At 39.3% G+C, this 13,604-nt stretch overlaps 1 protein-coding gene and 1 non-coding gene across 2 annotated transcripts in view; one reads left to right on the top strand and one right to left on the bottom strand.

Moving 5' to 3' along the window:
- KCNIP4 (potassium voltage-gated channel interacting protein 4) overlaps nucleotides 1–13,604 on the top strand; it is a 1,115,920-nt gene that overhangs the window by 86,020 nt on the left and 1,016,296 nt on the right. The window lies entirely within an intron of this gene.
- On the bottom strand, nucleotides 6,712–6,818 carry LOC118967718 (U6 spliceosomal RNA). Its single transcript, XR_005054937.1, has one exon. It is a non-coding gene; the product is annotated as a U6 spliceosomal RNA (small nuclear RNA).

Genomic DNA, 13,604 nt, shown 5'->3' on the forward strand with positions numbered 1-13,604 from the left:
TCCCTACCTACCTTCCTGACACCCAGACTCCCTTTTCTCTGCTTTACCCCATCCACATTCCCATTCCCCTTCCCTGCTTTTTTGTCTCCATAGCAGTTGCTACCCTCTGATTATATTTTATTTATTCATTCTTATCTGTCTCTCTCCATCAGTAGGAGACCCTTACTCACTATTGCTTGGATGTCACCTGAGGTGCAGTCCTTTATCACCACTGATACAGCGCCAGAGACACTTCATTCATTTGCGTAGCCCAGCCAGTTCCTGGGGACAGAGGTCATTTGCACCTCTTACACTGTGATTCTTAACCAGTGTAAGGATGCCGGAATTATAATTAGTAAACACTTAGAGCTACATTTGAGAGGTAACCCCCAACAGGGCTTGCATTTATTTGGGTGTTCTTATAGTGAGTAAAAGTTATGAGAGGTTTTCTTTATAGGCATTTTATGTTATCAAGTTTTATCATGGTTTCTCATCTATAATTGGATATTTGGAGTATAAAGGGAGAACAAAGAAGAAAAATGGCCAGGAAAAAAGTTTGATTCCTTCATAACTCTGAGAAGCACTTTTCTTGTCATTTTCTGGATGGATTACTAGCAGAAGGGGAAAAAAATGAACATGTTTCAGATTTCTCTGAAATGGAATTTAGCTTCAAATTCTACTGGCCCAATTCTGCCTCATTTCATACCCACTCTGTAGAGTTTAAGTAGAAGTTATGGTTGTGAAATGAAGGTCTCAACTCAAAAGGTTGGCCATACTATTACAATGAAAATTAATTTAGAAGCATTTTTTAATACATAGTCTAGTTTAAAATTAACTGACATATTAAAATAAAGTTAAAAGCAAGTTAACTCACTATCTCTACCAGTTGTGTGTACTTTTGCTGTTAATGTTCTTTTAAGCAAATTTTTAATACAACTTCAGAATTTTCACTATAAAGCAGAAGTAAATAATTTTTCCTTCTGTAATAGTGTTTGGAATATGCTATTGATGAAAGTTTAAGACAACATATTTACCTTAAGTTATTGTAGCCAATAATTGAAACCAGAATATTCTAAGCCATAAAGTATTAGTTATTTGTAGTTATTAAGTGTACAGTTAGAAAATACTGGAAATTTAGAAAAGCAAACATTATAATAAAACTTACAGAAGGCAATAGAGGACTACATAGGATTTTCAGATTCCTTGTAAATAACCCTGAAATCAACATCAGGTAGAAGAAAGATCTGGAAATCACTGCTCTTAGGACAGGGAAACATCAGACTAGGGTGTAAGACTAAAAATAATAGTTATGAGTAACAAGCTCTAGGCAAATTGCTACCGAAATAGACATCCTCATGCACATTTGACAAAGGAAAGGAAATTTTGCAATATTTTTTGCAAGCAAGCAAAATGGTCAAGAGAGAGAATTTGCTCACTTGTAGCACTGGCCGGCAGTCAGTGGTACATTTTCCCCTTGTTTAATTGACTTTAATGTGCTGTTAGACTAGCCATCTACTTAGAATAGTGCTTCATTTGCCCAGAGAATCATCTCTAGAGTTTTACTTTTACAACTGGGGGGTTCAGCTCTCAAGGAAGTTTAAGAAATTGAATCAAAATGGTGTTGCATCAATCATAATAAAAATATTCATGTATTTGAGATTAAGAGATAGCTTTATCAAGAATTTAGAAGGGCTTAAAATGTTTCAAATTTAAGAAAACTATAACTTTAAATAAATTATTGGATTTTTTTTCTCTAGTCTGCTAAAATTACCTTTCTCAGTTAATATTAAAGGTGATTGACTACTGTATGTATGCTCATATTTCTACTGAGACAGTAGACAATCAATCAAAAATAATCAGATAAACTCTCTTGTTTTTAAAGGAAGTTTAGATCCCACCAAGGTGGATCCCATCTGTAGAAATGAAGTTACACACATACCCTGTATAGATACTGGATATAGACATAGATGTAGAATCTGCTAGTGTCACAGTGTATATCCTTTGTTTTATGTTGCTATATCTTGAAACTGTTTAATTTCTTTTCTTATAGAGTATTCTAATATTCTATCTTCTTAGCCTTTAAGCTGCTTGTTCCTTCCTCCCCGCCAACTGCTACCTCATTCGACAACCCCAAGTGCTAGAAATGACAACTATATTTTCCAGAGCAGAACAAACTGTTTAAGAACATCAAACTAGGGCAGATGTTAGGTACATGTAGATATTAAATATTGAGTATTTTGTCATCAATTATTCAAGTTTTAAAGTCCTAGAATTTATCTTTCTCCTCAGTGGTTATACATGTTTATTTTAGTTATGCTTCTCATCTTTCAAGTATTGCAAAGTAGAGCTTATTTCTTCAAAGTGTAACTATATAATGGCTTCAACAAAATCCATTGGCTTTAAGGGTTATCAGACTTCAGTGAAATTATACAGTCATTCAAATTAAAAAGTCAAACCTTATAGTCATCTTTAACCCCTCTTTTAATTTCACATCTAACCCATTAGCAACCTTCTATATGCCCACCTGCATCACTATTACCTGGTCCGGAGTCTCTGTTTTCTATCTGGGCTCATACAATGGCCTCCAACTGGTCTTCATTCTTCCACTCTTGACTGACAAACAGTAGCCTAAGAGATCTTTTAAAAACATAGGTCAGATCATATCACCTTTCTGTTAAAAAATCTTCATATCACTTCTCACTCTAAGCAGCATAAAATCCCATCTGACCATGACACGGTGGATCTGGCTGCGATCTACGTCTTCACTGTCCTCACCACCTCCTGCCCATGCCAGCCTCACAGAGCGTCCTGCTGCTCCTCAACTAGACCAGATGCAAACCTGCCTCTGAGTTTTTTTTCATCTGTTCACACTGCTTTGGTGTCCCCCCTTCCAGACACCAGCCTGACTTACCCTCACGTCATTCAGGTCTAAATGTCACCTTGTCTGCAAGGCCTCTTCTCTAACTACTCAATCCAAATTAGCATCTCTACCATCACCTTCTGTGAATTTAGTTGGCTTTATTTTGTTTCTTAGAGTTTAGCATGTATAGTAATTAGTATGCCTAGTATCCCTACATAGGGGTCAGACACAGAATGGAGAATGTAGCTGGGGCCTCACAAATTAATTCAATAATATATTTACTGTTCCTCTGTTCCAGACACAGCCCTAGATGCTGCTGATATAACTAATGATAAAATAAAGAAAATTATCTGGCCTAAGGAAGCTTAAATTCTGGAAGAAACAGATAACTATAAATAAGTAAAATATAATCAGAGGGTGGAGATTGCTATGGAGACAAAAAAGCAGGGGAGTGGGAGAGGAATGTGGATGGGGTAATGCAGAGAAGAGGATCTAGTTGTCAGGAAGGTAGGTAAGGAAGGCTTTGTTGAGGAGGTGACATTTGAGTAAGGGCTGCATTTAACTTGATTGCTTGCAATTCTCAGTCTGATGGCAGGTGTTCAGTCAGTATTTGTTGGATGGGTGGACAAATGAAATTAAGGAAGAATTCCCAAACATATACCCTAAGTGTTGTTTTTCTGCTTTGGTGTCGTAATTGCCACCACTGCTATCACACGGCCACCATCAACAACAATGGGACAATGGCAGTGGGCCAGCTCCTGTCCTTTCTTACTGGGGCAGCCACTGTTCAACTCCAGTGGACTATGGCCACGTGGGAAGGGTAGTCTAGTCTGGCCCAATCTGTTAATTCAGAAATCTCATTTTAATGGAAAATCTCCTGGTTTTTCAATGTTGGTAACTTATTTCAATTTCAGAAGAAATTGTTGGGGCTAGGAAATCTCATTGACGGTGTTTGGAAGGAAAATCCAAAAGGGGCTATGGTGACTCTGGTAACTTTGTGGGAGACAGAGAGCGGAAAGCAGAATTGGAGCAGGAGGGTAGTTACGGGCTGAGGGGCTGGATGAATAGTGATCGTGGCTCGCAGTGCAGAGAGTTCTGGAGAAAGACGAGGAGCTGGGCCACAGACCTTCATGAGCTGGAACAGGCAGGGCCTAGAAGCCAAATGTGTCAGGACGAGAGCCTACTGAAGAAGTAAAGTTTCAAGTTTCTCCAGGGTCCCAGGAAAAAAATGCTGCCTGGGCTCAGGTGGAGTGTGTATATTTTTATCAGTAATCTAAAATCCAATTATCTGTCTTCTGCAAGTACAAACACCACTCGTGTGCGCACAGAATAATTATACCATGGGTGGGCTCAGTTTTGATTTTTCAATCAGAGGATGCACTGGTATCATTGCTACACTTGCTTCAAAGGTCATGGTTTCAATGGCTTAGTCAGTGCAGAGCAGAGATGAAAATAGAAGAATGATTTTGTAAAACAGATGGGGCAAAGCAAATGCAGGTCAGTCTGCAGTCACAGGCAGGAGAGAGGAATGAGAGAGGCAAAGCCAGGGACTCAAATCTCTCTTGCAGACTGTGGTGTTAGACGGACAGGACAAGGGAAGGCAGCTGTGACTCTCCCCATTCTGAGTGAGATTTATACTGAAAACTGAACAAGGGATGGTTCTCTGCTGAGCTCCTGGTAGAGTCAATGTTCTGTCTATTGCATAAAGTTGAAGCTTAAATTACCTTTGAAATCCTGGAGGTTTCTATCATCTCTATTGAGAAACAGAAAGAGTAAGAGTCGGCAGGGGGCAAATATTAGAATAGGAATAAAAACAACAGTCAATTCAACAGTGTTTATTGGGCACTGGTAGCTACAACACAAGGCCCTGATCATCCAATATTGCTTAAGAAATAGTCCAAGTTCTCAAAGCAGATGAACATTTAAATAACTAATAGCCGTAGCATAGAACAAACATTGTGTTAGCCATTTTAGAGATTGAGCCTTAGTGATATCCAAGTGGCCATGTCCAGTTTTTGGAATGAAGGGCCTGATTTCCAAAAGAGATTCCGTGGCTCAACACAACTGCTCAAGATTCAGCTTGGGGGTCAAACCTAGCAACGGTGAGAGATGATTGACATTTGCCAAAGGAAAAGCATAAAGCAAAAAGAATGATGTGGCAAGAGTGGAGCTTAGAAGATTCTTGAAATCTGGTAAGCAGAGATTTACTGGATCCACATGGATAGGCAATGCCTGTGTCATCCTTGACCTGATACTGAGGGCATTTAAGCAGGTGGGATCTTGGACATTTGAAGGAGTAAAAGGCCAAGGGCGATCTGGGGATGATAAAGCTAAATATATCATTGAAGGCCAAAGAGGTGCAAACACTGCTCTGTAATTAAAATGTGGGAGGATCTGGGAAGTGATTTGAAGTTCAACCTAATTATACAGGTTGTACTGAATCCCCTCTCCTCTGCCATCTCACCTTCTAGGTTTAAGACCTGTCCCAACTCCTCCATGAAGCCTTCTCTGACCAAGCAGACTGGTCATTCATTCTTCCACCTCTGATGTCCTGGAACACTTACGTCTATGCCATCCTTGAAAATTGTTACTGTTTTATGATCTTGTCTCATCAGCTTGTGTGCATATGCCGGATTACTAGGAGAGTGATGATAAGTGGTCATCCAAACTGGAATACTTGGGAGAGTGAAACTGGGATGGGAGGATGCTATTGGTGTTATTAATGGTTACTGAGGGACAACAGCCATAATGGGGTCTGTCCTGAGCAACCCAGGCTAGGTGGCTTATTGCCCAAACTGAGCTACATTGTGCTTTTATTGCCTTAAGGCCTTGCACCGAGTACCATTAAATACCTACTTTAGGTGCCATAAAAAGGACTGTGGAGATTACTGCATGACCCCAAACTCTTCATTTTAGAAATGAGGGAACTGAGGTCCAGAGAGGTAATGTGACTTGCCTATGGCTACTCAGCTGACTCTACCTTGTAAATCTATTCTCTTCATGACTAATCTTGTTTTCTTACTGATCCTCCAGGACACCTGTTCTCAGAGTCACCCTGGGCTTTTCTCCGGGCTGATTAGTAATGCTGTCTTGCCTTTTTGGTTAGACTTTGATGTCGTATTTTCTCTTTTCCTACTCTGATCCACAGTGACTAATACTGTGTCCAACATGTTAAATGCTTAGCAAATGGTGATTGCATTAACAAATGATCATTAAAAAACGAATTCTTATCTTGGAAAAGGCACTTGGAAATAATAGAGCCAGGCCATCTCATAAACAAAGAAATTGAAACTCTGAAAGTATTAAGGTACTTGTTTAAAGTTCAGTCACCTAGTTTGTGATAAACCTGTTCTGCAACTCAATTCTCCTAAGTCTTTTAATCCCCAGACCGATATTTTTTCTTACTGTACTCACTGCTTTAAGAATGTCAGGCAGCAAAACATTAGTGACCTAAAATGTAAAGTGACATCTTTATGATTTATGTTTTTTCTTGTAGATTTCCAAATGCTATCTTATGTCACAGGATTCTCTACTACAACCTATAAAGCTGGCATGGCAGCTGAACTGTTCTGCAAATTAGGCAATCAAAACTCAGAATTTAAGAGAATTGGGACAGAAGTTTCCTCAAATACAACAGATGCAAAGAAACCTGTTCAATATTAATGCTGCTGCCCTTGAAAGAAAAAAAATTTTCTTATTTAGCAAGGCAAAGCTCTTTTAGCAAAGACGTTCTTTAAGTAAGGACTTGGGATTTTACGTTAGGAAGCTTTCTCTGAGTTACTTATCACCCAAATAACAACATCCTGATTTACTTTTGCTCTGGTGGGGAATTCTTATGGTAAGACAATTATGATTCTTCTTCTTCTTTTTTTTTTAATATGGAATGCGTCACAAATTGGCGTGTCATCCTTGCCCAGGGGCCATGCTAATCTTCTCTATATCATTCCATCTCCCATATATGTGCTGCGAAAATGAGCACAATCATGGTTCTTCTTTAGTTTAGCTAGAGAGGTGAAGAATTTTGGTATCAGGTGCCGAGTGGGCTAAGGCAAAGGTGTATTACCAGACCTTCAGAATTCTAATTAAAGATACAAGCAGAAAAATGCAGAAAAATCTTCACAATGGCTGCATTCAGAGTGAGCGCAAATGTTTCAGGTGTGATGCAGAATTAGTGATACAACTCCCTCCCAGCGGCATGCGGAGTGCTAGTACCGCCCAGGACTTGGAAGGAACTTGGTAGTCTCTGTGGGCTTCACACTCTTTATAATTAGGGAGCATTTAGGCTTATGTGCTAGAAAACACTGACCTAAATCAACCCAATTAACAAAGTTAGACTCTGTTAACCAGACTGTTTAACCCAGTTAACCCAGACCGTTCTGTTGCTTTGCTCTGCTGAAGTTTGACCGATGCTGTTCTGGATTAAATTAAATGTGGACGAGAGAAGTGAATGAGGAGAGGCAAACATTTTCAGTTCTTCCAGAATCTTTGCTAAATTGTAGCTGAGCAGCTCTTTTCCTGGGGGTTCACTGGGATTATGAGTTGCCTAACTGAAGGCCCCAACATGCTTTGTTCACAGTACTTATCTCCAGGACTCAACAAGGGCGAGGCTTTTAATGGGAGCCCAGTAACCATTAGTGGAATAAACCAGTGAGCTGCAGTCTGGAAGCCTTCCAGGGCTGACTCCCCAGGCTTCCTAAGCCAGGTGCAGGGCTTCCTGCCAGGGCTCCATACATTTACATTGGCAGTGACCTTATTGAGTTGTAATGAATTGTTTACTAGTTTCTTTCCCACCAGAAAGTCCTCTCCCAAAAAGAAGGGACTTTTTATATTTGATTTTTTGGTTAATTGTGAGTCACCATTGCCTCCATATCATTGCCTAGTAATAATTAATGCATATTTATTGAATAAAACAATTAAAGGAATGAGTCCCGGATACTATTTCTCCTTTCCATGAAGGCAAGATCTGATTATTTATAAAAAGAACATTATGCTATTTTTTGAGCATAAAGCACTGTCTTACCAGTGGGTTACAGCCCTGGGCAAGTTCACTATGGATTCAATGTGACCAAAGAAATGACAGTAGAATGTTCTTGGGGTGAAAGGGTTATACCCAACTTTATTTCCAGGTGGCAGGTCAGTCACTAGAATCCCGTCCGCTCAGAGTGAGTCTGCATGCAGCAAGCTGGTCTCTGCCTCTGGGCCTCTCTGCCCGCACAGCTGTCCCAGTCTCTGTCCTTGGTGCTGCCACCATTCCAGCCTCTGCTATGCTCTCCTGCAACCTTGCAGCCATGCCACCATGTCGCCCAGAGCAGTGGGCAGGGCTCTTTATATAGAGTCAGTAACAACGCATTGCCCACTCATGTGCAGTGAGCTAGCCAAGCAGGGCCAGGTGAGAATCCTGGCCACGGGAACCCTCATTTTATCCACAAGCACCATCACTGCATGCTGAATATAACATAAATATAACATAATATAACATAAATAGTGTATAAATTAATTATATAGATGCTGTAAATAAACTCTAAGACAATATAAATCATGTATAAATATATGACATCCTATAGATAATATGTAATAGAGATAATAAATAATATTTAGAGAGTAGCAAATAATGTTGAATGTAAATGTAGATTTCATTCTGTTGCATTTGGACTCCTTTTTCCTCGGCATATTATAAAATTTAAAATTACACATCATCGTGACCTAGCTACATTAGCTCAGTCTTAAAGCTCTGGAGTCAGTCCATTTCATGGCCTTGGGCAAGTTACTCAAACCTCACAATGACTCATTTTCCTTGTCTGTAAAATCTGAAAAGTCTACCTCATGGGTTATTATTATAATAACAGCTGACATTTATTGAGCACTTACTCTGCTCCACACATTACCAACATTGTGCTGGAGAGGCTATTATCTCTCCTCTGTTAACAGGGATGACCTGAGGCTTAAGTAGTCATTTTTAGGGAGGAGAAAATACTTTTGTAAACCACTTATTATCTTACACTAAAGAAGGAAGTCTTAATTGAGAAACTTAGAAGTGTTTCTGAGCAGCATGAGAAAGACTTTTAAAAAAGTTTTCTTTTAATTTTTAGGTTTTAGTTTTCACTGAATAAAATCAAGCACAGATCAAGAAACTCCACATCGTACATTAGAAATATAAAATACGCAGTGCGTGAAAGGGCATCAGCCAAAGAACTGAGGCCTCCCAGACTCCCCTGGGGATGCTCAAACATTGCAGGGTTGGATCCCACAGTGGGGATGGGTGCAGGATTGAAAGGAGAGGAAGAAAGCCATGGGTGGGGGAGCATCTGACATGGTCTGTGGGAGTTAAAACACTGGATACAGCTCTTTGTGCTTAGGGACCCCACCACTCACTCCTCATGTTTTAACTACACTTACGGAAAGGTAATCATTTCTTATAAATCTGCTGCTTTACATACTAACATCAGTAGGAAAGAGAAAATTTTTTTCAGATACAAATTTCTATCAGAATATTATCAGGGATCTTCTACACAAAGAAATTTGCCTGCCTACCTAAGAGTTTCCATCTCACCAACCAAAACCACCCTAAGTCCTACCAATTCAAGGCTTCTGCCCTACCTTTGCAATCTTCAGATACGATCACAAAGGTCTTAGGGCCCTCCTAATGTGGGCCATGTAGCCTGAAAAATAAACATACAAAGTTAGTTGAATGCTCCAAAATCTGTGTGTCTGAAAGAGATGGGACAGAAGCATGTGTCAGAATGTGTGCCTGCTTACCTTTTACACATGACTCTACTTGCCTTTCATTTTAATGCTGCTTGAATTTGAATACGGACAGGATTATTCCCAGGCCATACATCTTAACCATTGTTCTGTACTTCCTTTTCTCCATGATGCTTAAGTACATAATGCATGTGAAACATTTAAGACGGAGTTTAGCCCAAAGCAAGTGCCAGCAGCTGTTAGCAGGGATTAGTATTGCTGTCTTCAACGTTGTCCTGATGTTGAAGGAAGCAGAGAGGGTGCCCCCTTCTGTGTTTCATGGTGTCTTTAATATGGCACTTACACTTTGTTAGTTAACTGCCTCCTTGCCTCTACTAGCCTTTAAGAACTTTAAAAGCAAAGATTCTTCCTAGTGCAATGTAGATGCAGAGTATGTGTTTGTTAAATCGAAAGGGAATATATTAGCTAGATTCTTTTATTTTCCTAATAGTACTTTCCAACCTGCCCTTGAAAAAGGCATGAGTTGAGTACATACATTTTTTTAAAATCTTTAGAACAAAGTGTTTCTTAAAATAGGATTATCTTTCTTTCAAAAAGAAAAATAAAGCCATCTCACAGGCTGATGATGATGCCATGACAGATTATATAATCCAAATGCACATGTGGATGTATTTGTTGTGATGCAATCGAAACTCATGGCCATGTTCTCATTGAATTTTCTAACAGTTTTTAACTATGCAGAAGTCTATTTAAAACACACACAGCAGGATTAATTTATTTATTGAATTGTAGAGTTTTTTTTTTATGTCTAGCCTCTTTGTACTAAACACTACATGTAGATGGCATCTGGCCATGAAATGATTGATTCAAAATCAGAGAGATTATTTCTTAAGGCAGAACTGAGATGAGGATTCTGGTCTCTTGATACTTTGGTTAGTGTTCCCCTTCCCTTTCACTCATGCATCCAGCTGAAAATTAAAATATTAAAAAACAAAGCTGTGGATGCTGAGGTTTAGATTGGCCATTCTGCCTCTTAGTCTGCAGGAGATAACCCTTTCACGGTGTGGTTGGGGATGATTCTATGTGGCAAGCTCCCCGGAACTTAGCCCCTTCCGCATAGACGGGGCTGTTCCAAGGCACTCTGTCACTTAGGGATAAAGGAATGTGCTCTGGAATCTCCCATACCTGAGCTGAAATTCTGCAAGTAACTGTCAGGAAGCCTTTCTGAGCTCCTTCCAGCCTTGGCTTTACTTCCCCTGCTCTCTCCTTCCACCTGCTGTCATCACTGTGGCTCCCTTATCCCTCTGGCAGGATTGAAAATTAGAAAGAGCAGCATGTTTCACTTATTTCTAACTCCTTCCTTTTTTTGTCTGAAATTAGGTATCACTCCTGCCTTCCTCAGAGCTGTGTTATCCTGTTTTTTACTTCCATAGTGCATTTCAGGGATTGTGCGTGTGGGCATGTGTGTGCGTGTCTGTGCATGAGTGTGTATGTGTGCGTAATTATGTTCCATGTTAGTCGGCCCTGGGAGAATATAACCTTCACAGAGATTGGAGAATTTTCTCTGCTTTATTCATGCATGCATACCAGTTAGCTTTGAGTCTTGCAAAAACGTTGAATGCACTATGAACGAAGGAGTATGGAGTGTTTGGGCCGAGAATCATGAGAGCCACAACATGCCTCACTTTGTCATCTATGACCTGAGATGAATGGGGCTACCTCTAGTTTCAACATCAACTAATCTGGATCAAATTGAAATGAAGCAATCTTATTTTATATATTTTAAAAGTGTAGAGATGGAAAGGCCACAGAATCTAAAATGAGTGCAACAATAAGGCCACTATGTCACCCAGTTTAGTAACCAAATAAAAAGCTTTTCAATAATGCTGAGTTGCTTGGGTAGGAAGACCCCAGCCTGAGGACTTCAGAGTTTGTTCATGTTGGCTGGGGAGATGTTATTTTGTAAATCATAAAGAACTGCCCTGGATAGTGGCCAAATACAAGGATTTCTAATATACTTTTAAGGTAAATTTTTAAATTTAGGTTTTGAGGATACTTGAGGTTTGTAGGTTTTGCTATTTATTTTATAAAATGATTCTGTTTTAGTTCTTATTTTTGGCAATTTTAAAAAACAATTTTTATTAAGATTTCATTGATATACACTCGTATGAAGGTTTCACATGAAAAAACAATGTGGTTACCACATTTACCCATATTATCAAGTTGCTACAGATACCCCAATGCAGTCACTGTCCATCAGTGTAGTAAGATGCCACAGATTCACTGTTTGCCTTCTCTGTGCTACAGTTTCTGCCCTGTGATCCCCCAGACCATGTGTACTAAACATAATACCCCTCAATCCCCACCTCACTCCCTCCTGACCTGTCCTCCCACACCCCTTCCCTTTGGTAACCACTAGTTCCTTCTTGGAGTCTCTGAGTCTGCTGCTATTTTGTTCCTTCACTTTTGCTTCATTGTTATACTCCACAAATGAGGGAAATCATTTGGCACTTGTCTTTCTCCGCCTGGCTTATTTCACTGAGCATAACACCCTCTAACTCCATCCATGTTGTTGCAAATGGTAGGATTTGTTTTCTTTTTATGTCTGAATAATGTTCCATTGTGTATATGTACCACACCTTCTTTATCCATTCGTCTACCGATGGACACTTAGGTTGCTTCCATATCTTGGCTATTGGAAATAGTGCTGCGATAAACATACGGGTGCATATATATTTTTGAGTCTGAGAAGTTGTATTCTTTGTGTAAATTACAAGGAGTGGAGTTGCCAGGTCAAATGGTATTTCTATTTTTAGTTTTTTGAGGAACCTCCATATTGTATTCCACAATAGTTGAACTAGCTACATTTCCACCAGTAGTGTAGGAGGGTTCCCCTTTCTCCGCATCCTGGCCAGTATTTGTTGTTCTTAGTCTTTTTGATACTGGCCATCCTTACTGGTGTGAGGTGACATCTCATTGTGGTTTTAATTTGCATTTCCCTGATGATTAGTGATGTGGAGCATCTTTTCATGTGTCTGTTGGCCATCTGAATTTCTTCTTTGGACAATTGTCTCTTCATATCCTCTGCTCATTTTTTAATCAGATTATTTGTTTTTTGGGTGTTGAGGTGTGTGAGTTCTTTATATATTTTGGGTGTTAACCCCTTATTGGATATGTCATTTACAAATATATTCTCCTATACTGTAGGATATGTTTTTGTTCTGTTAATGATGTCCTTTGCCATACAGAAACTTTTTAGTTTGATGTAGTCCCAGGTGTTCATTTGTGCTTTTGTTTCCCTTGCTCGAGGGGATGTGTTCAGGAAGAAGTTGCTCATGCTTATATTCAGGAGATTTTTGCCTATGTTGTCTTCTAAGAGTTTTATGGTTTCATGACTTACAATCAAGTCTTCGATAGATTTTGAGTTTACTTTTGTGTATGGGGTTAAACAATAATTCAATTTCATTCTCTTGCATGTAGCTGTCCTGTTTTGCCAACACCAGTTGTTGAAGAGGCTGTCATTTCCCCATTCTATGTCCATAGCTCCTTTATCATGTATTAATTGACCATATATGCTTGGCTTTAAAAGCTAGGCTCTCTATTCTGTTCCATTGGTCTATGGGTCTGTTCTTGTGCCAGTACCAAATGTCTTGATTACTGTGGCTTTGTAGTAGAGCTTGAAGTGGGGACTATAATCCCCTTAGCTTTATTCTTCCTTCTTAGGATTGTTTTGGCTATTTGGCATCTTTTGTGGTTCCATATGAATTTTAGAATGATTTGCTCTAGTTCATTGAAGAATGCTGTTGGTATTTTGATAGGAATTGCATTAAATATGTAGACTGACCATCTTGACAATATTAATTCTTCCTATCCATGAGCATGGGATATGTTTCCATTTATTGGTATCTTCTTTAATTTCTTACCTGAGTGTCTTGTAGTTTTCATAGTATAGGCCTTTCACTTCCTTGGTTAGGTTCATTCCTAGGTATTTTATTTTTTTGATGCAACTGTGAATGGAATTGTTTTCCTGATTTTTCTTTCTGCTGGTTCATCATTAGTGTAT

This window comes from Manis javanica, chromosome 5 (assembly GCF_040802235.1).
Source record: "Manis javanica isolate MJ-LG chromosome 5, MJ_LKY, whole genome shotgun sequence".
NCBI classification, from domain to species: domain Eukaryota; kingdom Metazoa; phylum Chordata; class Mammalia; order Pholidota; family Manidae; genus Manis; species Manis javanica.